Source organism: Camelus dromedarius, chromosome 21, assembly GCF_036321535.1.
Source record: "Camelus dromedarius isolate mCamDro1 chromosome 21, mCamDro1.pat, whole genome shotgun sequence".
NCBI classification, from domain to species: domain Eukaryota; kingdom Metazoa; phylum Chordata; class Mammalia; order Artiodactyla; family Camelidae; genus Camelus; species Camelus dromedarius.
Genome location: NC_087456.1, coordinates 32,239,110 through 32,264,810, shown reverse-complemented (window position 1 = coordinate 32,264,810; position 25,701 = coordinate 32,239,110). Strand labels below are relative to the sequence as shown.

Sequence of the window (25,701 nt, the reverse complement as noted above, 5' to 3'; positions counted from 1 at the left end):
AAGTAAAACCAATTTGCAGTCACATAGGTGGACCTAGAGATTATCATACTAAGTCTGACAAATTTTATATGCTATCACTTATATGTGGAATCTAAAAAAGATGATACAAATGAACTTACTTACAAACCAGAAATAGACTCACAGACAGAAAACAAACTATGGTTACCATAGTGGGAAGGGGTAGGGGAGAAATAAATTAAGAGTTTGGGATTAGCATATACATAGTCCTGTGTAAAAAACAACCAAGACCTACTGTACAGCACAGGGAACTCTATTCAATATCCTGTAATAATCTATAATGGAAAAGAATATGAAAAAGAATATGTGTATATATGCATATGTATAACTGAATCACTTTGCTGTACACCTGAAACGAATACAACATTGTAAATCAACTATACTTCAATAAAAATAAATAATTTTTAAAGTTAAAAAAAGACATCATTGTACTCTTCAGTTTATAGGTTTTAGTTATTAATGTTTAACAAATTAAAAAATAAAATTAAGACTTAAAATATTTGTTTACTGTCTGAAAAATAACAATAATAAACCCATTGTTTGTGATAAATAACACATTTTTATTTTAAAATAATCATATTTTCCAAAACAAAATACATCAATGAGAAGAGTGTCATTGTTCATTGTTGGATGCTGTTCAACTCCCTTTAACTTCTGGCTTTAATAGAAGACAATTCACTTCTTATGTCTGCAGTTTGCTGTGATGTGTTGTTTGGAAGTGTAAGGATTAAAAACGTGGCCTCGCACAGATACGCTGTTAGAAAAGGAAAGAGTATTTTAATAGCCTTTGCAGATAATTGTGGTTATTCTTCTTTGACACAGCACCAAAATGTGCAATTGGAAATCATATCCATGAACTCTGTGTATTCTGTTACACTAGAAGTCACTGGTCTGTCTTGTACTTTGAATGGACCTTTCTGTGACCATGCACGATTTTGTAACATGATACATTAGTCACTTGAAAAATACTGGTTCACTGAGCTATTCAGATCTTCCAAATGCTGACTCATTTCATTATACAATAGCAAAAAATCACACTCATTAGTATCACTGGTAGTCTCCTTAGAAAGGCTTCAGGTACTGGGAGACTATCTCGCTTACAGGGATGAATGTAAGTTTTCTAAATGTCTAATTTTTGTGTGAAATCTCAGATTTTTTCATCATCAACAATGTCACTTGCTTTCTTAAAGTAACAGACTTATTTCATTTATTTTCAAGAAAATGCCTGCCAAATATATCAGAATAGCCCTAGCTTGACTGACAGTTGTTCCTGCAAAGGAAAAAGGCACTTCATGAAAAAAACCAGCTAGTTCATCTTGTAACTCAAACACACATAAATGCTTGTCTTCAAGACAACAATCACATTTCAGTATACAACTAAAGTAACCTTATGTTTTTCCATCTTTACTGAAATATAATTGATGTATAACATTGTATAAGTTTAAGGTGTACAATGCAATGATTACCACAGTAAGGTTAGGTAACACATCACCTCTCATGCTTACAGATCATGTGCGTGTGTGTGTGTGTGTGTGATGAGAACTTTAAAGATTTACTCTTGCAGCAACTTTCAAGTACATAATACAGCCTTGTTAACTACAATCACCACACTGTACCTTACATCCTCAGAACTTATTCATCGTATAACTGGAAGTTTGTACCTTTGGAGCATTGTTATAGACCATGCAACATAAAGGATTAAAAACTGTAAACAGTATGAATTTACATTATAATGATAATAAATAGAATAAAAAATGAAACCTTCCAGTTGAAGATCTGCATGGTGGTACTTATTTGAGTAGTTAGTTTTAGGAGTTTTCCCCCAGCAAATTATTAAACATACTTTATTCATATTTGTATCACCCAGTAGGCTAGCACTGGTCTTACTGTGGGTATCAAACATACATGTGCGACAAAGAAATGAATTGAAAATACAAAGCCAAGAAATAGTCTGGAGTAAGGGAAACAGCAGGCAGTCTGTGTGGAGAAGCCGTGGGACGTGGTTAAGGATGGGGTGACATGTCTAAACTTTATAAAACAGGCTACGGGCACCATTACAGATTCTCGAATAGTAAAGGGATGTAATGAAAGGCACGTTTTAGGAAACTGGCTTGGCAGTCATGGTACCAAATGAACTGGAAGGAAAAAGACATGACGGCAAGGAGTATTTCAGCACGGTCATACCTTTTTTCCTCCCCATAGAAAAAGTCCTCCACCACATTTCGACAAGATCCGCACTGCCATAGGCATCCATTGGTAGAACGAAAACTAAGTTGAAGAAACTCTAAGGATGATTATATTACATGTTTGTGTTAACCCCAAACAGCATTTCACCTTCCCTTCTGTTCCAAGTGCTCTGGTTGACTCACTGCTCTCAAGCTCTCCCTCTCAATGGCCTCCCAACGTGCCCGCCTCTTCCCTGCAGCCCAAGTTCTTCCACTACCAATAAAGAGTGTCTTTGATTTGCTTCCTGTCCTGTAACTATCTATGCCAACTAAAAGTTCTCATTGATAAGAAACTATTCTGCAAAAATTTCTGTGAAGGAGAGGAGTAATGGGAAAGCCTCATGTCCTGGTCAGGGTCTGCCTCTCTTTGCTGATATATAGGTAGTTATCGATAGCTTTTTGAAGACAATGCTTCGATTTTAGTGTTTAAAAAAAGAGAGAGAGAAAATTGGGGGTTAAGAAGAGAATATAAAATGAAAACCAGGACAGAAGCAGTGTCTCTGCAATGCAGCCTTGGAAAAGATTAATAAGTCAAAAACCCAAGGACCGTGGAGCTGAAGTTGAATTTATCTGTTTGTGTGTTCTGGGGACAGAACCAGGTCAGAACGTCCTGCCGGAATTTATCTGTCCTGGAATGGAACCACCCTGGGTAAGACTAAAAGCATTTAATGCAGGGTAGAGAAGAGTGATGGTTGGAGAGGCCCCTTAGGTTTGACCCTTAATTAAACCAAGCTAATTACATTAATAAAAGATTATCCAAAGCTATTCCTGTCAAAAAGCATTCAAATTACCATGCACTTCTGGCTGCAGTTACACTGGGAAGTGGAAGCTAAGACGACTTAGGAGAGTGACCCAAATCATGTGACCTTAAAGCTGGGAAGGAAGGCAGAACTTCAAAGTCACTGAGTGGAGACAAGCAGATTTGAGAGTAAGGGGATTTTAGCATCCTTCCTAGTGCATAAAGGCGTACACTTTTACTTAATTTAAATTGAATGCAAGCACTCAGATTCAGTTAAGTGGGGTGTTATGATGAAATCCAAAGCTTTTTAAATGTTACCTAAAACTTTTGGATGAAAATTCAGTGAAAAGGCAATTTATTTATAGCAGTATCATATATATGAAAAGTGAAACTTTCAAAATGTGCTTGAGACTACCATCTTTCTTTTAACCATTTGAATTTAAAACAAGACCTACTTGTTGGAGTGAAAGCATGGTAATAACATAAACTCTAATTAATGTGGGTCCATTGTTACTGATTCATAGATAACATCTAGCACAGTTGTAGGAAACAAAGATACCACTGTGTGAACAGCGCACAGATAGGGTTCTCATCTTTATGGGGCTGATATTCTAGTGAGGGAGATGGAGAAAAAGAGAAGTGCATGACTATAAACACACAAGTATAGAAAGTACATTCTAAGCACCAAATAGAAACAACAAGTAATTAAGAGAGAGAAGAGTTCAGAGGATGAGTTTAAATAAAGTGGTTAGAGGAGACATCTCTAGGAAATGGTATTAAGGCTGAGACCTAAGAATGACAAATTACCATGCAGACAGAGAAGAGACAGGACAAAGGCAGCGCAAAGGCTCTGAGGAGGGAGAGAGCTAGACCTATTGAAAGATCTAAGAGAAGACACGTGTGGCTGGAGCCTGGCGAGCAAAGAGGAGAACAAAGGATGAGCTGGAAAAAGATGCAGGGCTCAGACCATGAGGACCTTACGGGCCATGCTGCTGGAAGAGCAGAGGGAAATGAGGGTGGAAGATGTCCGGTGGGCTTGGCAACCTCGATGCAATAGGTGTTGTTTGTTAAAGTGAGGTTAGGGAAGTAGTTCAGAAGATCCAGCAGCAAGACTGCCACTAGGATGAGTAGGAGAGAAAGCCCGTGGGAAACAGAGACTCACATCTCTCTCTCTCTCAAATCCAGTGAAGAAGGGGAGACTTTCTATTACTACATTAAGAAAAAAATAATAAGAGATGTAACATAAAGCATATGCTGTGCTTGTCCAAATGGATAGACAGATCATTTTCAAATATAGTAGCAAATTCTAGGAGGAATCCTAGAGGTCTGGGGATTTTTTTCCCCAAAGAGAGGAAAGACCAGAGCATGTTTGTCTGCTGACAGGATTGGGAATGGCCCGGGGAGAGAGAGATATTGATGAGAAGCATGGATGGGGTCCAGAACACAAGTGACAGCTTGGATCTGAGAGACAAGCTAGGAAAAAAGGCTGTGCGGATGCAGGTCAAGGTGTAGAATTACTGGTGGAAGCTTTGAAAACACTGTCCTCTACTACCCGCACCTTCTCTTAACCTCAGAATCTCTGAGCGGCACCTCCACACTCGTGTTCACTTTACCTCCTGAAACTCTTTCTGGATTCAAACCATTGACACATTCCATCTGCTTTAAAGTCCTTAAGAATTCCATGTAAATGTTGTTTATTTTCCTGAATACACAAGTGTTTTAAAAGATTGCACAGCCAATTCAATACAGGGTCTCAGGGTTTTTTGTTTTTTGTTTTTAAACAGAGTAGTCCTACAGTTTTGTTCATACAATACAGGGTGATAAGCAAAACATTTTAGGACAAAAGACAAATTAAAGGTGGCCTCCTGAAAGTGCCAATATCCGGAATCACAACATAGAGTTCTCCATGCATTCTTCCTCAGCACCTTTTTATTGTATTACCAGGGTCTTGGGACTCATTCTTCCATTATGCCACTTCCACTTTTCATATCAGTGTTGCATTCAAATTGCTTCTTGGACATAATATCCCCAATGATTCACAGAATGTGTCCCTTCTTTGAAAATGTGTCTATTTATATATCCCTATACCTCCTCATTCACTTTCTATTACTAAATTAAGAAAAAAATAATAAAAGATGTAACATAAAGCATATGCTATGCTTGTCCAAATGGATAGACAGATCATTTTCAAATATAGTAGCAAATACTGTTTTAGTATAAAAGAGTTTTAACTTTTCAAATCCAAATGCACTGAGTTATTTTAAGCTCTGCTACCATCAGTCAGTTGCCTTGCATGGAGGAACATATAACTTAGATAAAACGAGAGCGGCCAGAGCAATCACCATAAATCACCAGTGAAAGGGCTCCCTGCAGCAGTGATACAGGCGGAAAAGTCCTCTCTCCCCCCACAAAAAAGCCATGAAGAAGTTGATGTGGTGTTAGAGCTAATAGTTCACTACTGTTCATGCCATCTGTCATCCTACTGGACCACACAAGTAGGAGACAAGAATAAATTAGTCTTTTATGTTGACATCACACAATGTTTCTTTTATGGGCATTGGTAAATTTCGTTTGATATCAAAATCCGGAAGTTTCTAAGTAAAAGAGGTGGTGAAAAAGTTTCAAATAAAGTTTCAAATATCACTAAATGAACAAAAATTATCTAAGCTTAAAGAGCATTTCTAATCTTATGTAGAATGAAGCATTTTTCCTATAGGATGAGTTTTAGATAATTTTATTTGTTCAGTAGTTCTTTTCTTCACTGAGAAACATCCACCCGCAAAAGTTGTGTCTGGGTTCACAAATCCAGATATCAGGAGAATTTAAATAACTGAAAACTTTTCCAAATGCCATTAAACTCAAAATGACATTCCACTACATACTCACCAGGATGGCGAAAATTAAAATCAAGATAATAAATGGTGAGAATGCAGAGCAATATGAACTCATATATTATTGATGGGAGTATAAATTCGTAAATTGGTTTAAAAAAACAAATTTGGAAGATGATAAGAAAATAATAACTATGGAATCACCAAAGACCCTGAATAGCCAAAACAATCTTGAGAAAGAACACAGATAAGGGAATCACACTCCCTGATTTCAGACCATAGCACAAAGATACACTCATCAAAACAGTAATGGTACTGGCACAAAAACAGACACATAGATCAACGGAACAGGATTAAAAAGTCCAGAAATAAACCCACATACTTAGAGTCAATTAATCTACGGCAAAGGCGGCAGGAATATACAGTGGAGAAAAGACAAGTCCCTTCAGTAAATAGTGCTGGGAAAACTTGACAGCTACTTGTCAAAGAAAGAAACTGGAGCACTCTCTAAAACCATATACAAAAATAAACTCAAAATTGATTAAAGATCTAAATGTAAGACCAGATACTCTAAAACACCTAGAGGAAAACATGGGCAGAACACTCTTTGACAAAAATTGCAGCAATATTTTTGGGGATCTGTCTCCTAGAGTAATATAAATAAAAGCAAAAATAAATGGGACCTAATTAAACTTAAAAGCTCTTACACAGCAAAGGCAACCATAAACAAAATGAAAAGACAACCTACAGAATGGGAGAAAAGATTTGCAAATGATGCACCTGACAAGGGATTATTTTCCAAAATATACGAACAGCTCATACAGCTTAATATAAAAAAAATTAAAAAACCCACAAAAACCCAATCAAAAAATGAGCAGAAGACATAAATAGCCATTTCTCAAAAAAATACAAATGGCCAATAGACACGTGAAAAGATGCTTAATATCACTAATTATCAGAGAAATGCAAATCAAAACTACAATGAGATATCACCTCATACCAGGCAGAATTGCCATCATTAAAAAATCTACAAACAATAAATGCTGGAGAGGGTGCGGAGAAAAGGGAACATTCCTACACTGCTGGTGGGAATGTAATTTGGTGCAGCCACTATGGAGAACAGTATGGAGATTCCGTAAAAAACTAAAAATAGAGTTAGCATATGATCCAGCAATCCCACTCCTGGGCATATATCTGGAGGAAACTCTAATTCAAAAAGATACAAGCACTCCAACGTTCATAGCAGCACTATTTACAATAGCCAAGAGATGGAAGCAACCTAAATGTCCAATGACAGATGAATGGATAAAGAAGATGTGAGATACACACACTGGAATATTACTCAGCCATAAAAAAGAATAAAACAATACCATTTGCAGCAGCGGACAAACCTAGAGATTATCATATTAAGTGAAGTAAATCAGACAGACAGATATCATGATACCATTTATATACAGAATCTTAAAAAAAGATACAAATGATGAACTTACTTACACATCAGAAATAGACTCACAGACATAGAAAACAAACTATAGTTATCAAAGGGGAAAGTTGGGGGGATGGGTAAATTGGGAGTTTGGGATTAACATATACACACTATCATATCTAAAATAGATAAATAACAAAGATCTACTGTATAATACAGGGACCCTTATTCAATATCTTGTAGTAACTTATAATGGGAAAGAATCTGAAGAAGTTACATATATATGTATGTAACTGCATCATTTTGCTGTACACTTGAAACTAGTGCAACATTGTAAATCAACTATACCTCAATTTAAAAAAATCAAAAAATGAAAATAACTACTAAAGCTAAATGCCGAACATCTGATTCTCAGGGAAGCTTTGGGTGGGGAGGGATGGGGGGCTGGTTTACAATATTGCCTATGATATAAATACTCCCGATAGCCAGCTTCAAGCTACAATGTGACATCACTGACTAGGAACTTGGAAAGTGAGGTACAAAATCGTCTCTTCTGAACTGATACAATCCCTCTTCTTACCTTTGACTAGAGCTGAACATACATCTTCCCCACAATCCTGAACATTTCTTCCTAATTATCATTACAAAAGGGATGCATATATATGTTCACCGAAAGCTACAGACAATAATTCTTATAGCAACAACATTTATAATTGTCAGAAACTGGCCAAGCCAATTGTCTTTCTCCCATCAAGCAGTCACTCAACTCAACTAAGCCAAAAGAAGGCAGAGGTCTCGTCCATCATTCACTAACACATCTTCCAGCACTAGAAGAACACCAGCTGGAGAGCAGGTGCTCACTAGATAGCTGCTGATTGAAAGAATAGATTAACTGACGATCAACAACAGATACCTTCCTCCCTTCCCAGACAAAGGACCAGTGCTTCCTTCCAGGATGTTCTCTGCAATCTGGACTGGAGATGAAGAGAGGGCCCTTTGGAATATCTTCATGCCTCAAGAGAGTTTTTGAATTGGGAAATATTTTAGGGAGAAATGTACTGACTACATTTGCTTCTTGAACTGTTCACTCTCTATGTGACAATTCTCGTTTCCCACCTGTTTTTGACCTTAACTATCAAGACACATTCAGGAAGGACGCAAAAGAAAAATGCGGCGCACCACCTCACCATGGTAAAACACATTCACCTGAATAAACCGCTTGAAATTATCATCACGAAAGGCACTGACTCCCACGCATGGGAGGCTGTGTTCAACTAAGATACGATTCTTGTAACTGCCTTATACCTTTTAGAAGACTCTGTCTAGGGTCCTTTTTCCCCTGAGATTTCAACGGAGAAATCCTAAAATCATTGCCTTCAGTGGGGCTCTTTTAAAAGCAATTCTTCTTGCCATTCCTGGGAAAACAGATCTTTAAAGTCCTTAGTCACTGTCCCAGGTGTGAAGTGGGCAGCCCTTTCAGGGCATCAAAAATATTGCTCGTCTGCACAGTCTCCTGTCTCCTTCAATCTGTGTTCTCTTTCTTACTGTCTGGTCTGGGGCTGAAATTATTCATTAAAATTAAAACCAACCACCAATATATACACCAAATCATCAGAGGGAGTTTTCACCAACAAAACAGAAACACAGAAAATGACTCACAATCTTATGGTTACTGAGGAAAGGGGGTGGGAAGGGATAAATTTGGGAGTTTGAGATTTATGAATGTTGGCCACTATGCATATTAATAGGTTTTAAAATTTTTCTCCTGTGTAGCACAGGGAACTATGTTCAATATCTTGTAATAACCTTTAATGGAAAAAATGTGAAAACGAATATATGTATGTGTATGCATGACTGGGACACTGTGCTGTACACCAGAAATTGATACATTGTAATTGGCTTTACATCAATAAAAAAAGTAATTAATTAATTAAAATTAGAGGGCGTTTTCATCATTTCTCTAAGCTGAATGCTTAGGTCTGCCCTATTCAAAATCACTTATACTTGAAATTGTTTAAAATCATGGTTGATTTAACAATCCCCAGAAGTAGAATATGAAAATGAATATATGTCTGTTCATGTATGACTAAAGCATTGTGCTGTACACCAGAAATTGACACAGCATTGTAAACTAACATATATACACACACACACACACACACACACACACATATAAGTCCCCAGAAATATACAAATGATATATAATTATTCTACCAAGTTATGGAGATTGATATATAAAATTTTATGTTACCTAATTAACCCGGGGTGGGGAGCATTTTGAGAATTATTGTTTAAAACAACAAATTGTACTTCAAACTGCAATTTTTTTAAAAACCTACATTATAAAATGGGGTTTTCACTTTAACAAAGAGTATGTTTCCTCATGGCAAATATAAATGGAGCTGGTCTGGGAGTAGGGAGGCAAAGGGTGCAGAATTGAGAAGTGGAAACACACAGCAAATGATCTGGAAGCCTTACAGACTCGGCCCGGTAGGGGTCTGTCTGTGTTAGACAGAATTAGTAGAGGAGGAAGAAAGATGTTGATGCCTTTGATCAATGAGAAACCCTGGAGAGGTGAGACTTAAAAAGTTCAAGGTTAAAGAGAGATTAAGAACAAAATGCTTTGAGGAGATGGGGTGGCAATGAAAGCCAGAAATTCCTTAAGCAATGGGCGCCAGCAAACACGGGAAGCATGATCAATCTCTCACTTCTCACCCTTTGTTCAGAGCTTTCTTCAAACTTCGTAGCATTTGGACCAACTTTAACTATGAAGTATTTTTTTTAAACTGTCTCTCAAAGAATGAAATTTCCCTTCGATAGCATAATGAAATAAATGTTGTTAAGCGGAAACTCTTATAATGAGCTTAGAAACTAGCTCATTTCTTTCCTCAGCAGGTAGTTCCCTTTCCTAGTCCAGATGGCAATGTTGACCCTTCTTCACACAAGTTAAACTGCACATACCACCTAAATTGTGCCACAGAGTTTCATCCAAGAAAAACAATGAATGCTAGCAGTCCAGCTTTATACAGGAATTTCTCCTCTGATAAAAGAAAGAAAACTCATCAGAAAAGATTAATCTAAGCCTCCTAACACTGGGATCTGAATTAGCCATGTACTTGCTATGAAAATGTAAAAACAGAACTTTGGTATCAAATATATGTTGGAGAAAACCGAACTAAACCTATTACCCTAATTTCAGCTGCTTTGGAGAATGGTGTCACTGATACCATGGGGTGGTCCAGTACAGTCAAAAATTAAGATGAATGAAGAGAAAACATGTTTGAGATATTTTATTCCTGAAATCCAACAAATGAAAATGAGTTCTTTATGTAAAGTAGTAAAATCATAAAGTTCTCTTTATTTAAAAAAATTTTTAATGGTAATCGTTTCATGATATGTATATCAAATCATTACACTATACACCTTAAACTTATGCAGTGCTGTATGTCAATTATATCTTGATTAAAATGGAAAGAATAAAATTTTAAAAAGTAAAAAAAAAAAATAATAATACATTCTAGGTGGATAATAATGATGCTGAAAAATACTCCTTACACAATCGAAGATGAGACACTTTATCTAAAGAACACTTGAGACATCTACACAATCAGTAACATGAAATTCGGGCAAAGTCAAACCAGACGCAAAGAAAAGCAGTTATCACGAAAGTTAATATAGCGCCCTCCATGAGTACACAAAGTAGAGACTGATGTAAGTTTTAATCAGTTTTTTCCATAATGTAAAATGCACTCAGAAAATGACCAGAATCAAACTCGAGATTCAAATTCCATAATTTGGAGTGTAACAGACAGAATACGACCTGGAGAGACTGTGTAGGGGACCAGTTGGGGATGCAGGCGCTGCAGGTGGACTGCAGATTCGCATCCCACCTCTGCTGCCCTGGCCCTGCTCACGTGGCTTTACCCCCATCAGTCTCGGTGTCTTCACACAAACACAGGGGTGACACTGGTAGCAGCAGAACTCACGTTATAGGCAGATGCCCCAATGTCACCCAGCAATTCAACTGTTCTCTGAATTCACCGCAATACAGAGTCAGGTTCTCCACTTTGCAGAATCAGAAATGGATCTTTATCAATGAATCCAGAGTAAACCGGGTTCTCAGTAACAATGAAAACCACTAAAGAGTGTAGGTAACTTACAATGCCAGTCCTTAAAAACCACCACAGGAAGTAAATATTACTATATTCATTTTTCACATGAGGAAAAGGAGGTTTAGAAGTTAATTCTCCCACGATAACAGAGCAACTTGAAGGGCAGAGATGCTCCTCAAACCCTAGTCTGTAACCCTCCAAGACCACCTGCAATAACGGTTCCCGTAAATGTTCTTCTTTCACAGTAAAGATGTAAGGAGACCCATATTTTTATTATCTAGTACAGTGCTTCACAAAGTGGGATCTGGGAACTCCCAGGAGTGCTCAAGACCTTTTCAGGGAGACCATGAGGTCAAAACCATTTTCACAATAATACAAGACATTATTTGCCTCTTTACCCTCTTTCTCTCGCGAGCACACGATTTGAAGATTTCCAGAGGCTACGTGACCGGTGATGTCACAGCAGATTCAGTGCAGAGGCTGAAAGAATCCAGCTGCCTTCTATTAAGCCAGACATCAAAGAAACTTGCAAACACACAAAAATGCCACTCTTCTTGCTGCAGTTATTTTTTTTTTAGTTTTAGAAAATAAGATTATCTTTATTAAAATGTTATTTATGTTAACATGTAATGGGTTTTATTGTTTTTAAATACATTATCCATACGTATTTTTTAAATTTCTCAGTTCTAAGTTTGAACACACTAAATCTCTCTGGATATAATATACACATAAACGAAAGCTTTTGAGGGGGCCTCAATAATTTTCAAGAGTCTAAAGGGATTCTTCACAACAAAAAAGTCTGAGAACCTTGAAGAACATTTGTAGTATTATGCCATTGTCAGTACAAGAGCACAGGTGAGAAAACAAGATTATACAAGGAGTGGTTTTCAATGAGCACCCAGTTCTCTGGGCATCCTGAAATTCAGTGTCATTTTTACCCCTGCATCCACCCAAACTGAAGCCACTTTTCCATGAAGAAGGACTCTCCAAGGGATTATTGCCAAGTTATACTACATGACTTTTAAAATTACATGGGAATAGCGTGAGGTACAAATTAGAAAGTGAGATGTCAAATGCTTTTATTACATTTTATTCCATGTGGTTTTTAAATTTTTTTATTTTGTATTGAATTATTTTAAAATTCTATAGTGCCTTACAGTTTTCAAAATTTTCACACCCATGATTTTACATAATCTCATATAATTCCCTAATAACCCCCTTTTCCCCCAACCCCTATCTTTCCTCTCCCTCCTTTACTCTCCCCACTGGTAACCATAGTTTGCTCTTTTTATTTGTGAGTCTGCTTCTTTTTTGTTTTATTCACTAGTTTGTTGTATTTTTTTTTTAGATTCCACATATAAATGATATCATACAGAATTCATCTTTCTCTGGCAGACCTATTTCACTTAGTATGATGCCCTCCAAGTCCATCCATGTTGCTGCATATAGCAGAATTTCACTCTTTTTATGGCTGAATAGTATTCCATTGTGTCTATATACCACATCTGTTTTATCCATTCATCTGTTGATGGACACTTAGCTTGCTTCCATACCTTGGCAATTGTAACTAATGCTGCTGTGAATATTGGCGTATTGCGTGCATTTTAATAGGAGTCCACATTGTAAAAGATTGTCAAAGAATCCCTTCAACAGAGTACATTGAAAGAGGGTGAAGAACTTAGCTTACCACAAACTGTAACAGCCTTTGACTAAAAAAAAAAATTGTATCTGTATGTGTGTTATAAAAATGTTACCATAATGAAATCTTATGTAATTTATATTTATATCAGGGTATGTTATATACTATGAGATAGGTATATATATATAGATACATAGATAAATCAAGTAAACAAGTCAGACAGAAGATTTAGGAGGTTCGCTTGATCAGTGTGATGATTTTGCTGATATATAAGTAGCTACCTAAATGTTCCTAATATCCTGATATATAATGTGTCTATTTCAGAGGAGTTTGCCATCTCTAGCTTACTTTCAAAGTAATCATAGAGGATAATCAGAGCAACATCTTTTCAATTTTTTATTATTTGTATGCTAAATGGTTAAAAACCCATAATTGTCACAGCCTGAAGAGTGAAAATGAGGATGACATATCCATCAAGATGAAAATATACTAAAACACCACCAGTTGCTGAGCAAACTCAGGTACCTCCACACAGAATCTACATCACGACAGAGCATACGAAGACAGGAGTACCAAAAACACCTGCCACCTTAACAAAACAGGACCAAAGCACTTAACAGCAGGCGTTTTGATTCCAAGACCTCTCAGATTCACCATCTGACTTAAACTAATCGAAATAAGTATGAAAGGGCAAAATAGTGAAAGCAACAGGGAAGACTGTGAAAAAGAAACACGAGCCAAGTGTAAGGCCACAACCCGGCTTGCGACCGCGGCGAAAACACAGTCAGACGCTGCCGAGCCTTCCACAAACATAAAGTCATTTTTTTTAAGCAGGTGGTGGCGCAGGGAAAGAAAGAGATTTGACTTTAACATTCAACGTTATTCAAGTCAGCAAGCATTAACTCAAGACTGCTTTTCTCTTTGATTTACATAAAGGTCAACCTCTGACTTTAAAGTGTGAGTCGCAGGTGGGATGTTTAATTTCCTGGATGACCCCTAGTGGTCATCCAAGACACACGTTGGCACAAGAAGCAAGAGCTGTTTACATTACAACGCACAACGTGCTCAAATAACAAGCAGGATCCTGAAAATGCCCTTTAAGGCAAAAGATGTTTTCGTTGGATAAAATAAATTTAGAGTTTATCAATACACTTAAAACCCTGAAATTAACAAATTAATCCTGAAATTCTGATTTTAGGTATGCATCCTAAAGGGAGGATTCGGCAAGGGCTCGAAAACGTTGGGAATAGGAAAGTTTATTTCAAGACTGCTCAACAACAGAGTATAATGGCCAACAATGTCAAATGATTAAATAAATTAAACAAATTACAGTACGTCCATAGGGCGAAATGCTAATGCAGCCATCAAGGATAATAATGATGACATATTTACCAAAAAGAAATGTATTACCAAAATACTACTGAATTAAAAAGCAAGTTAAAATCAGGGTAAAACAGCATAACTCTTGATCCTATGTTGGCGAAAAAATTATGTAGAAGGGATGTAATAAATAATTAATGTAATAAATAAATAATTAAAGGGTTAGAGATTAACTTTTGGGTGGTGGAATTATAGATTTCTTAGACAAATTAATTTTCTACTTTGTTCTATAATAAATATGTATTGCTTTATAATTAATACACTTTTATAAAAAATTAACATACATAAAGGGATATTAATCCATGAGATTATAGCCAATTTTTCACTGAAGTTATTTAAAAAATTTTTTCCTGATCCGACCAGTTTTACCTATAACAGCCTATGCAAATACCTCAGGACAACCCTTCTGACTCACTTTTTCTTTCCCTCTGTCAAGGTGGAAGAACGCAGTATCCTGTACACACTTTTTCCTTAGGGCTTTATTTTTCAACTGTACTTTAATTTACCAAAACAAAAAAGCATGTCATAGATTTATTTTTTATTCCTGAAAGAATGAAGGTTTTTATCTAGGTGATTTTATAATAGCTTTTATAATATTAAGTCTAAATTAAAATTCATGAAAATAATTGACCATTTTCTTCCACCACTGTCAAATTACTTAGAATGTGTGTTTCATCTTTTATGTAATGTTGGCAAGAATGATTTCGTGAAGGTATCTGAAGGTAACAACCAGTAAAAGCCTTTGTGGGAAAAGGAGACTTTGTCAGGATTACATGTGTCTGGATGCAGAAAATTCTGCTACACCTGACTGATTACAAGTACTCTCAGCAAATAACAGATGATCAGGATCAGTTTTTCTCTGAACAGACCAGCAGACACCCAGAGCACAAGTTAGCAATAATATTAAAAGCATTTATAATGTTCACCAGTAGAACTATAAACCAGTTATTATGAGGATCAATTCTGGCCCCAGTGAATTATTTTTACTATTGTATCTTGACCAGGTGTATTGATCCAGCAGGAGCAGAAATTTAAAACCAATCACCACTTGATTTCTTTGTTAATAGGACCCAGACTAATGCAGATCATTGACATTAGCAGATGTGTTCTCTTAAACTGAACTTCCTCCTCCCCGGACCCTCTTAATGGGAACAGCCAATAAGCCAAACCCTCCTGCAGCTGGTTGAAATGCTTAATTAGTGTGCCCTAAATAAAGAAACAGAAGAAAAGAAGTTGTTCCATCCAAAACCTGCCCTTAAGCTCACGGTTAAATTATTTAGAATCTGCTATATTCATCAGAAGATGAAAACCATAACACTTTCAGAATAACTTCAAACCAGAACTATCCAACGTGCAAAAAAACAATTATTAGTCTTGGAAGAAACTGAGGTCAGAAACACCACTAAATTTCATTTCCTTTCTCTGACAACGTGAGTTAACTCAATAAACTTCAGTCTTAACTTTTCCTTACACACTTTTTCACCTGGATGCATGAGTCCAAAGTTGTAGCAAGAAGATACGGCAAACTCCTAATCATGCACATATAACTAATGCAACATCACAGTCTCTAGAATCCTACCTGTCCACAGCATGCTTTCTGAATTATAAATTAGTTAGGGTGAGGAGAAGCCATGAAAAACTTACATCATGTAAGTTCAAAGACAATTTTCTTTGACAATTTCCATCTGGCACATTGCATGTGACAGTGGCGGTCATCAATCTCTTGTATGATGTCAGGCATCATGACTGGTGTAATCCAGGCAGATCATCTCAAAGGCATGCTCTGCCTAGAACACCCCCTGGGAAGAAACTTTTGTCAGGGGTAATGAAATTATTATAAATATATGCTCTGTTTCATGTTCCTTGACATGACGTAGCCTAGAGGTATGCTATGCAAAGCATTTCTGTCAAATGTTATTTTTGTCATTTGGCTAAGTGAGTAATTACCTATAAAGAAATATTCTAGTATCATAGCTCTATCACTATGTGCAAAGTAAGTAGATTAGGGAGCTCAGCCTGGGTGGTGTAGAGTTGGGGGTGGGAGAATTATTAGAAAATTTGTGTCTGTTCAAAATATTGTATAATTCTGTTTAACTCTTCAGAGACATTTTATATAATACCCCAGATAACTGGAGTCAAATTGACCACATTTTATGTTCCCACAAACCAAGTTCATCAAGCAAATATTTGGCTCTTCAATTTTCTATTGTTTTAGTTACCTGTTGCTGTGTAACAAATTACTCCAAAATGTTGGCTTAAAATGACCTTTATTATCTCAGTTTGTCTGGGTCAGGAACCCAGGACCTGCTTAGCTGAGTACTCCGGCTTTGAGTACCAGGAGAGGCTCAGTCAGCTCGAGGTCCACTCGGGAAGGATTCACTTCCAAGCTCACTTAGATGCGTGTTGGCAGGACTCAGATCTCAGCAGGCTGTTGGACTCAGGCCTCAGTTCCTCACGAGCAGTTGGCTGGAGGTCTTGCTCAGTTCCTTGCCAGGGGGGCCTCTCTACAGAGTATCTTACCATGGGGCAGTAAGCAAGAGAGAGTGCAAGAAAGAGAAAGCTAGCGACACGAACACAGAAGTGACTCATGCTCCAGGACAGGGTTTACACAAAAGCGTGAATACCAGGAGGTGGGGTCCCCGGTAGTTCCCGCAGAAGCTGTTCCACTGTTATAAAAATAAACAGGCCAAATAATATTTTCTAACCCCATAATTAACACATTAAATCAGTCACACTCAAAAAAGAAAACTATGTTTTACAACAAGGCCAACTGATGTAATCGCAGAGTCCAAACAGATGTTAAAGGAGAAAGTAAAGTTGGTAGTAAAAATAGATACCACTTTCTTAGGATCATTCTTTTTGGTTCTTTTACTTCAATTATTTATGTCACGTTCCTTCCTTCCCCTGGCAAGATGATGTCCAAATTAGCATTCAGTGCTGAGAGTCGGTGACCTTTCAGCGTTGGTGGATATCATTCACACACTCACTGCTGATGTGAGGGGTACCAGTCAAACGTTCAGACTGACAAGCAGCTACTTCCATGTATAACTAATAGACCTAGATTTCCCTCTACCTATAAAATAAATGTACAGTTAAATCATACACAGATAAAACACTAACATGTCCACCATTTTATAACCAAGTGAGTCATTCCTACAAGCCAAACACTGTTTCAAAGAACTTAACTACTTAATAGATGTATTTACATACACACTTACAAATGCGTGGATATCTACACATAAACTCAAGAAACCTCTGTTAATTGATGGCTATTAACATTACTGATATATGTACATTGGGTTTATAGTGCAATTCATTGAAAATTACTCAACTTTTTCAAAGCCTCCAATTTCTGCTGTTCCTCTTCCAGCAGCACTGAGACCCACTAAAAATAAAAGATGCCCCCAAAATTATAGTTAAGTATGAAGTGACTCTGCCTACCTTGTACTCAACTAAACTTGTTTATATACATTTTGAATTTGCTTCTTTGAAGAGAAAAAAAAAAAGCACCAGCATGCCTGGAGAGTTTTTTTTTTTTTTTTTTTTCTGCTACAGGAAACTACTTTCAAATTCCCAGAATTGTTTTTTTTTAAACCCTAAGTTTATTTGTTTTTGTCCTGCTATCAATACATAGACACATTCTGGTAGAATGTATGAATGATTTTTTTCATTTACTTTTTCTGGTACAAAATTTATATGGATGTTGTAAAACATACACACTGATGTGTATTATAATACTTTTTAAAAAACTAAAGAAAAGTAAAATAAATGCTACAGCCATCAGCTCTAAATGTTAATTGAAGACCTACTACATTTAAGGTGCTCTATCAATGCTAAAATGTGCTTTAAATTTTTCTATTTTTCAAATGTATGCACTTTGTTGAAAACTTCAATATTACTAAGTTTATGTATTGGTTTTTTTTAAATAGCAGCAATATAAGGGAAACACAGGCTAGCCTCTGGTAGACTACTGAGTCTTCCAACAGGGGAGCTCAGAAGACACACGTTACCACTAGCCTTCCAGATCAGATGGCTAGTGACTCGTTACACAGTCATTGCATTACTCTTCCTCCTGCCGTTCAGAATCGTTGCATCGTGCGTATAGTCTGTCCTTTGTAAAAGGAACCATTTTACTCTGAACACCATCTATGTTTATACAGAAGACAATTTCTACCACTGCTTTCTTTCGCAAAAATGAAAAATATCTGTATTACAGTACTCAACATTTCCAGTGGTTTTCAGATTACAGAAAAAATAAATTCCTGTCTAGGAGGGGGATAATCCTAGAGTCTTTCTGCTGCCCTCAGTGAAACACCTGGGGATACCCCGTAACAGATGTGACCACTTGATGTCTTTGAAGACATCCTTCCACGGTGAAGGACAAAAACAGAAAACATTTCAGAGAATGAAGAGAAATGATTCTCTAGAGAAGCCAAAGATGTCAGTAGACAGTGTAGAATTAAGAGAAAAGAAGGAACTTTCCAAGATCCTGCAGTGAATTTTACTGCAGAAATATTTCACTTAAATATGGTCTCTGCTAAAGTGAGTTACAGATCAAAGAGGCCCTGGCAGCCCGCACCACTGGGCGCCCGAGTCTTCCCCGTGCCTGAGCTGCGTGGGGGTCAACGGCAAGTTAGCCAAGCTGGCTCTAACATTCATATGGAAATGCAAAGGACCTAGAATAGTAAAAAAAAAAACAAAAAAACAATTCTGAAAAAGAAAAATATTGGATGACTTGTACTGCCTGACTTCAAAACTTACTATAAATTGTAGATACTGACAGGCATGTGTAGAATAGATAAACAAGATTATGCTGTATGGCACAGGGAAATATATACAAGATCTTGTGGTAGGTCACAGCGGAAAAAAAATGTGACAATGAATATATGTATGTTCATGTAAAACTGAAAAATTGTGCTCTACACTGGAATTTGACACAACATTGTAAAATGACTATAACTCAATAAAAAAAAAATTTTAAAGCTTACTATAAAAGCTACAGTAATCAAGACAGTGTGATATTGATCAACGAAACAGAATAGAAAATCCAGAAATAAACCCTCACATTTATGGTCAATTGATTTTTGACAAAGGTATCAAGGCGATTCAATGGAAGAAAGGATAGTCTTTTCAACAAGTGGTGCTGGGACAACTGGAGAGTTATATGCAAAAAAATCAAACAAACCTAGACCTTGATCTCACCTCATCCTCACAAAAAAATCAACCCACAATGGATCATAGACTTAAAGTATAAGAGCTAAAACTATAAACCTCAAGAAGAAAAATATAAGAGAAAAACCTCTGTGACCCTGAGTTAGGCAAAGTTGTCTTAGAAATGACACCAAAAGCATAACCTGTTAAAGGAAATGTTGATAAATCAAACTTCATCCAAATGTAAAACTCTTGTACTTCAGAAGATACAATTAAGAAGAAAATGAAATAGAAACAGAGAGTGGGAGAACACTTCCAGTGAGTGAATTACAGTGTAAGTAAATTGTAATTCAATAAAGTGGCTGAAAAATTTAAAAGATTCTGTGATCCTTGAGTCAGTGCTTCTCAAATCAGGGCTTGCAAACACCTTGCAGCACAGAGCTAAACACAGCACCGTCTGAAGCAGTTAGTTTACTGACTGGTAATTTAATACATTAATGTTAAACATGACTGTTTCATGAAAACAAACATATGTGCTACAGAAGGTGGAAGTAAATGAAAACACCCCAAATAGGAACAGAAGCTGTTTATTCAGAGCTGGATATAACAAGGGGACCAGCACCCACTGCTGAGTCTGGCAGAGACTGAGAGGCAGGCAGAGAAGTGGGAAAGGGAAGCTTCGTCACACAAGAAAGGGGACAGGGGACAGCACCAGGGATGCTCTGAAGGAGGCTGTTGCCATGGGAAAGTAGGAGGCGCACTACCTGGAAATGGGGCATCTTCTGTAACTGGTCTGGAGAGCATTATTTGGTTTTCTCCGGTCAGTCCCAAGAGGGATGTTGGGGCTAAAAGAGGGAACTTGTCCATCACGGACCAAATCCTCACCATCCCAGGCTGTGGTTTGGCTTCTGGGACTAGTTGCTAGAGAAACTGTGGTTTTACATCCAGGCCTCTTACATGGGCCAGAGTTTTATGGTCATATTTGCTTTGGTCATTGTTTCCATACTCAGCCTTTAAAGAGTAAAATGCAAAATCTGACAAGCAAAAAACAAATACACATTGCTATGAGGCCAAAAGGGACATGTTGCTGCTTCTCTCCTTCTCGTTCAGAAGCCCCTCTCGCCCTCTGCAAACAGACCTCCAGCAGTGGGCTGCGTTAGTTCTCCAGATCACCTGAAATTGTCTGAGGCTCAAGCTACTGTTACCACTTCTCCCAAATGTGACAAGTACCTTTGAAGATGGGGACAACTGATTATCTTTAATGAGGAAAGATAATGAGTCAGGGGCTTGAGGAAAGCCCTCCTCATGCCCCTGACCTCTGACATTTCCTCCTCCACCCAGCATGCGGAGAACAACGTTTGGGGTCACATTCATGTTTTGTGACTTCCCGTATTTCAGAAGCTTCATATGATCCTGCACCTCATTTTGGCTACTAATCATAATAATGCGAATAAGAAAAGTTACCAGCAATTTCGCAAGCATTCATTTATTTAATCCCATCTTATGAGAAGAGTGTCACCATTATGCCATTTTAGAAATAAGAAAAGTGAGACCTGGCAAGGTTAAATAATTTAGGCAGGGTCACCAGGTGCGTGACCAAACAGGAATTCAGCCCTAGGGCTGTGTGATGGCAGAGCCAGATCGGTAACCCTAATATTGGTTTCCTGAAGGAGAAAGCAATGATGTATGTAACTGAAGGTATTTTCTACTTGATTCAAATATAGTAAATATCCTCTCACCTCATTTGACCCATTTGGCATGGTTCATGAACGCTCTGAAGTTCTGTTGTCAGCTTTTTTTCTGCCCTTCAAGGCACACTCTGCACTTGGTCAGCCGTGTTTTAGGCAATTTTCCTCACACTTTGAAGCAAAAATCCTGCAAAGATCTTGTGGTCCCTGTTAGCAACATCAGTGGCTGGCAGTTTCTCAACCCTTAATCATCCCTCTAGAACAAGTATTGATTTATACAGATACAGACAAGACTGTTACCGTGTCTAACTTTATTGGATTGGTTATTTGGATTTCTGCACGTGCCACTGAAAGTAGCAACCCAGGAAGGTTTCAGAAGTCCTGGTTGTGAAAAAGGAAAATCCGGCAAGGAGTTTCTCTCCTGAACATTTTCACCCCTTAACGGCTTCCCTTAGGGGTCCCTCCACACCCACCCGCTACTGGAATAAAGGGAGGTGGGCCAGCCTACTGCCAGTATCCCACACACACCACTGTCCCGGGAATTACACCCCACGCTCAGCCCACACTCGCTGCTGACACAGCTCGCTGGTATCGTTAGTCTGTGACAGTTTTAGCATGAGTCACTCACGACTCCATGAGTTATTGTTCCTTGAAGACAGTGCGAACCAGCTTGGCCTGAGTTCTAGCAATAGTACAAGTTCTCATCTTCTTGATTTTATTTCTATCATAAATCCCACTTTTCTGCAGATCTAAATCTCCCACAGAACTCTACTTTGAGGGTGAGGTTACTACAAACAAGGTGTTCGGTTTCATTTCCATCAATTTATTAACAGACCTCGCTCCCTCCCTCCTGGCCAGACCGGTTCTCTGGGCTGTGCCTCCTCCCTTCACGCAGCCTCCTCGTTGGACCCTCACCCCAATTCCGTGAGGCAGAATCACGAGTCATCCTCCAAGGATGTTTTCTCTCTTGTTATGGAAACTGTCTTCTGTTGGGATTATGATTGAAAAAATAAACACAGAATAAGGGCCGTTACACCTCAAAAATCTAAGGTATCCTCAACAGAATGTATCCCTCGCCATCCAAAAATTGCATTATTTTAATGTCAGCACGGTGACTTCTTGCTCTCAGCTCCACATGCCAGAACACCCTCAACCAGTGTGATGTCATTAGCAATGAGAGGGGTTGAAATAAATTTAATAGGAATAATTAGAATGTCAATCACACAAATGATTTACTTTCTCTTCTAAATTAGAATAGATTCAAGGTTACCCCCTGAGTAGTACCACTCTCTCACTCACGTGCTTTCCTACTTGCTTTCTAAAACTGGAAGAAACAGTTGAAGTTGCAGGTGGAGAGAATTAGACATACCCTGCGATTTATTTCTCCTCCGCCACACCCCTCAGTGAGGCATCCTTAGTGGTATGTCGTTAATAACTATAGTAATTGTGAACCATTGGAGTGCTTCTGGTGCTGATTTTGTATTTGCTTTCATTTCAGTTTTACCCATGGGTGGATTTTTATTAAGAAAGGAGAGAAGAAGACAGCATGGCAATGCTTCTATACATGAGTTTTCAAGTATCTTCTTTGTAAAGGAAAAACTTTTTTCAAAGGAAGACTGTTGTCGAATCCCAATATATAAAACAGGTAAGTGTGGAACTGCTCTAATTCAAACATGGGCAGGGGACCAGGCTGCCCACTTACCCTGCTCCCCTCTGGTGACATCCAAGGTACATCACAGAAACCCAGGGTTCCACTGACCATCATCTGAAAACCAGTGATCGCCACTGACCTGATACATGAGCCACAATGATACTTTTGACCTTGTCAGACAGTCCAAATGACCAAATCAAATGAAGACCAAGAATAATACTAGTGATATTAGCCAGATGCTCTCCATGTAGTGGGTTAAAAAAATCCATAAATATTATTAATTAGCAAGAAGATTTATATAATAATAGCATCTTCTTAAAGAGGTATCTGTACTCCCATGTTTATTGCAGCATTGTTCACAGTAGCCTGGGTATGGAAAGCACTTCAATGTCCATCAGCAGATGAATGAATAAAGAAAACGTTACATATACATACAATTTTATATACAGATACACAAAGCGATACACACACATACATACGTATACACATTCAATGAAAAAGCCTTACAAAAGAAGGAAATCCTGCATATGCAATCACATGGATGAACCTGGAGGACATTGTACTAAGTGAAATAAGCCAGACACAGAAAAACAAATACTGCGTGATCTCATGGGGATCTAAAAAAGTCAGACTCATAAAAGCAGAGAGTTGCAGGGTGGCGGCAGCGGCAGGGGCTGGAGGAGGAAGTGGGGAGATGCTGGTCAGAGTCACAGCGATGTAACTGAGTGTAACACTTGCTGCTTTATTCCTCTGTAACTCTTTCAGAGGGTCAGCATCTGGATATGCCCATCTGGGTGTGCTGAGGTAGGAAGAGAACACGGAGAAATAACCCATTTCTATTGATTGAGGTCTTTCTTCTAAATCACCCTATCTTTATTATCCTTTTATTCAGGGCCTTGATTCAATTGTTATGAAATTGATTCAATGAGTTACCGAAATAGAAGGAGGTTATATTTTAAGCAATTTATAAAATTAACCGCATACCAAAGTGTATCAGGAGAGACAATCTGTCACAGAAGGATTTGTTCTAAAATAGAATCTTTTGCATTTAGAAGTCAGCAGATTAGAAAAACAGTATTGAGTTCAGTATTCTTCATCATTTTTCTGAGATTATTTTTTTTCTCCAAACTATAATGGTCAAAAATTTGGGAACAGTATCAACACATGTTTTTTTCTTCTGCAGAACATCTTTCCTACTGCCTACTTCACAGCGCTCCCTGGGATGTATAAAGAGTCCCCAGAGAAAATAAATATCCAGCTATGAGCTGTGCTTTTCAATTTGATAATATAACTGTTTCAATCCACAAATGATAAGAGAAAAGAGGAAGAAAATATTTCTCTCTTAGTTTAAAGCCTGCTTGGAAAATGGGCAGGGGTAGCAATCATAAATATTATAAAATTTTAAATGCAGATAGTAATTCTGTCAAGGTCCATCAAATATTCCTAAAGCTTCTCTTTGTCAAACTAAGGGCCTGCTAACCTTTTTCTACATTCACTTTTTGAATGGGCAAAGCAAGAATTATTCATAGTGTGAAAGAAAATCTCTGAGAACTACCTTATAGTTTAATTTCCAATTTATCCTTCTTGGAGTTTATCTTCTCAACTCCAAAGAAAAACTCCAATTCAGAGGAAACAGACTATGGCTAGCTAACTAAAAATCTGAAAAGTGGACCCTGAATTTCACTAGCACAGTGGTAGTTGAATAATAAGTGCTCAATATACACATTTGTTCAAGTAACTAATTAATACATTGGACACTTAAGGAAAATCCTCTCGTTGGCTTCATGACAATACACTGGAAGGGAAAGAAGACATTGAACAGTCAAGCTTAAGTTTTTTTCCTTTTCCTTCTGAGAATCAGAAGATTCCTCTTCCATGTTACTCACCCACAGTCATCCTGCTGGTCACATGCACATGACTAAACTCTCCACATTTACAGAGATAAATTTTAGATTAAGACTCAGACTGTCTGTCTTGCTGTAATATTGGTCTGTTAGCCTTTTTAATATTGTTGTTTAAAGTTATGTATTTACTTATAGCTCAATTCGTCCAAAAAGAGTTTGAAATTTCTTACTCTCCTAAGTCCTTTGTCCACCTGATTTAATTAACCATATCCAGTCCTGACCCAGGCACTGTGGGGTCTAAGAACATGAATAATAGGGTGTCCCTGTCCCCCAGGAAGTAAAACTCCAGTAGAATTAAGACATATGAACCTAAATCACTCTGAAGAGACAGACTGATAACTGATATAACAGGTCTACGGGAGTTCCGCAAAGAAAAGAGTCATTCTACCAGGAAGTCAGCTAACACACACGGGCGTCCTAACGGTAGAACCTGAGGGCACTTGCCAGCACTGATTCATCTCAACATCTTACATATTCTACATCAGAATATAAGCATTTGTGTTAATAAGGATGATTCCGAACCATCAAGATGTGGTTAAGTTACTGAATTTTATTCTTTAGACTACAGCTGGAAAGTATATAAAACAATTTTCAGGATTTCAAAACAATTCAGCAGAGAGCATATCATTTTTTAGCTCAACTTTTACCTTCCAGATGTCCAGAAATGTCATTTATCTGGAACACCTAATACCCCCGGACTCTATTCTTTCACTTTATGCTTTAATTCTTTCCAACATTTTTACCTTTAAGAATTTTCAATAAGATTGTATACATCGCCTAATAAAATTCTGGCCACATAATAAGCATTCAATTTTGCTGATATGTATACAATTTTAAGTATCTCAGTAAGTATTCACTGTTTGTGCAAAATTCAGTCAGATGATATTAACAAGGACAATCATTACAACTCATTTCTAAAGAAGAATATGAAACAACC

At 37.6% G+C, this 25,701-nt stretch overlaps 1 long non-coding RNA gene across 1 annotated transcript in view; it reads right to left on the bottom strand.

Moving 5' to 3' along the window:
- Positions 1-721: 721 nt before the first annotated feature.
- The window catches only part of LOC135318763 (uncharacterized), a 69,903-nt gene continuing 44,923 nt past the window's right edge, over positions 722-25,701 (bottom strand). Inside the window, exon 3 of the long non-coding RNA XR_010377083.1 lies at positions 722-772. This is a non-coding gene — a long non-coding RNA (uncharacterized LOC135318763). The remainder of the gene's footprint in view (positions 773-25,701) is intronic.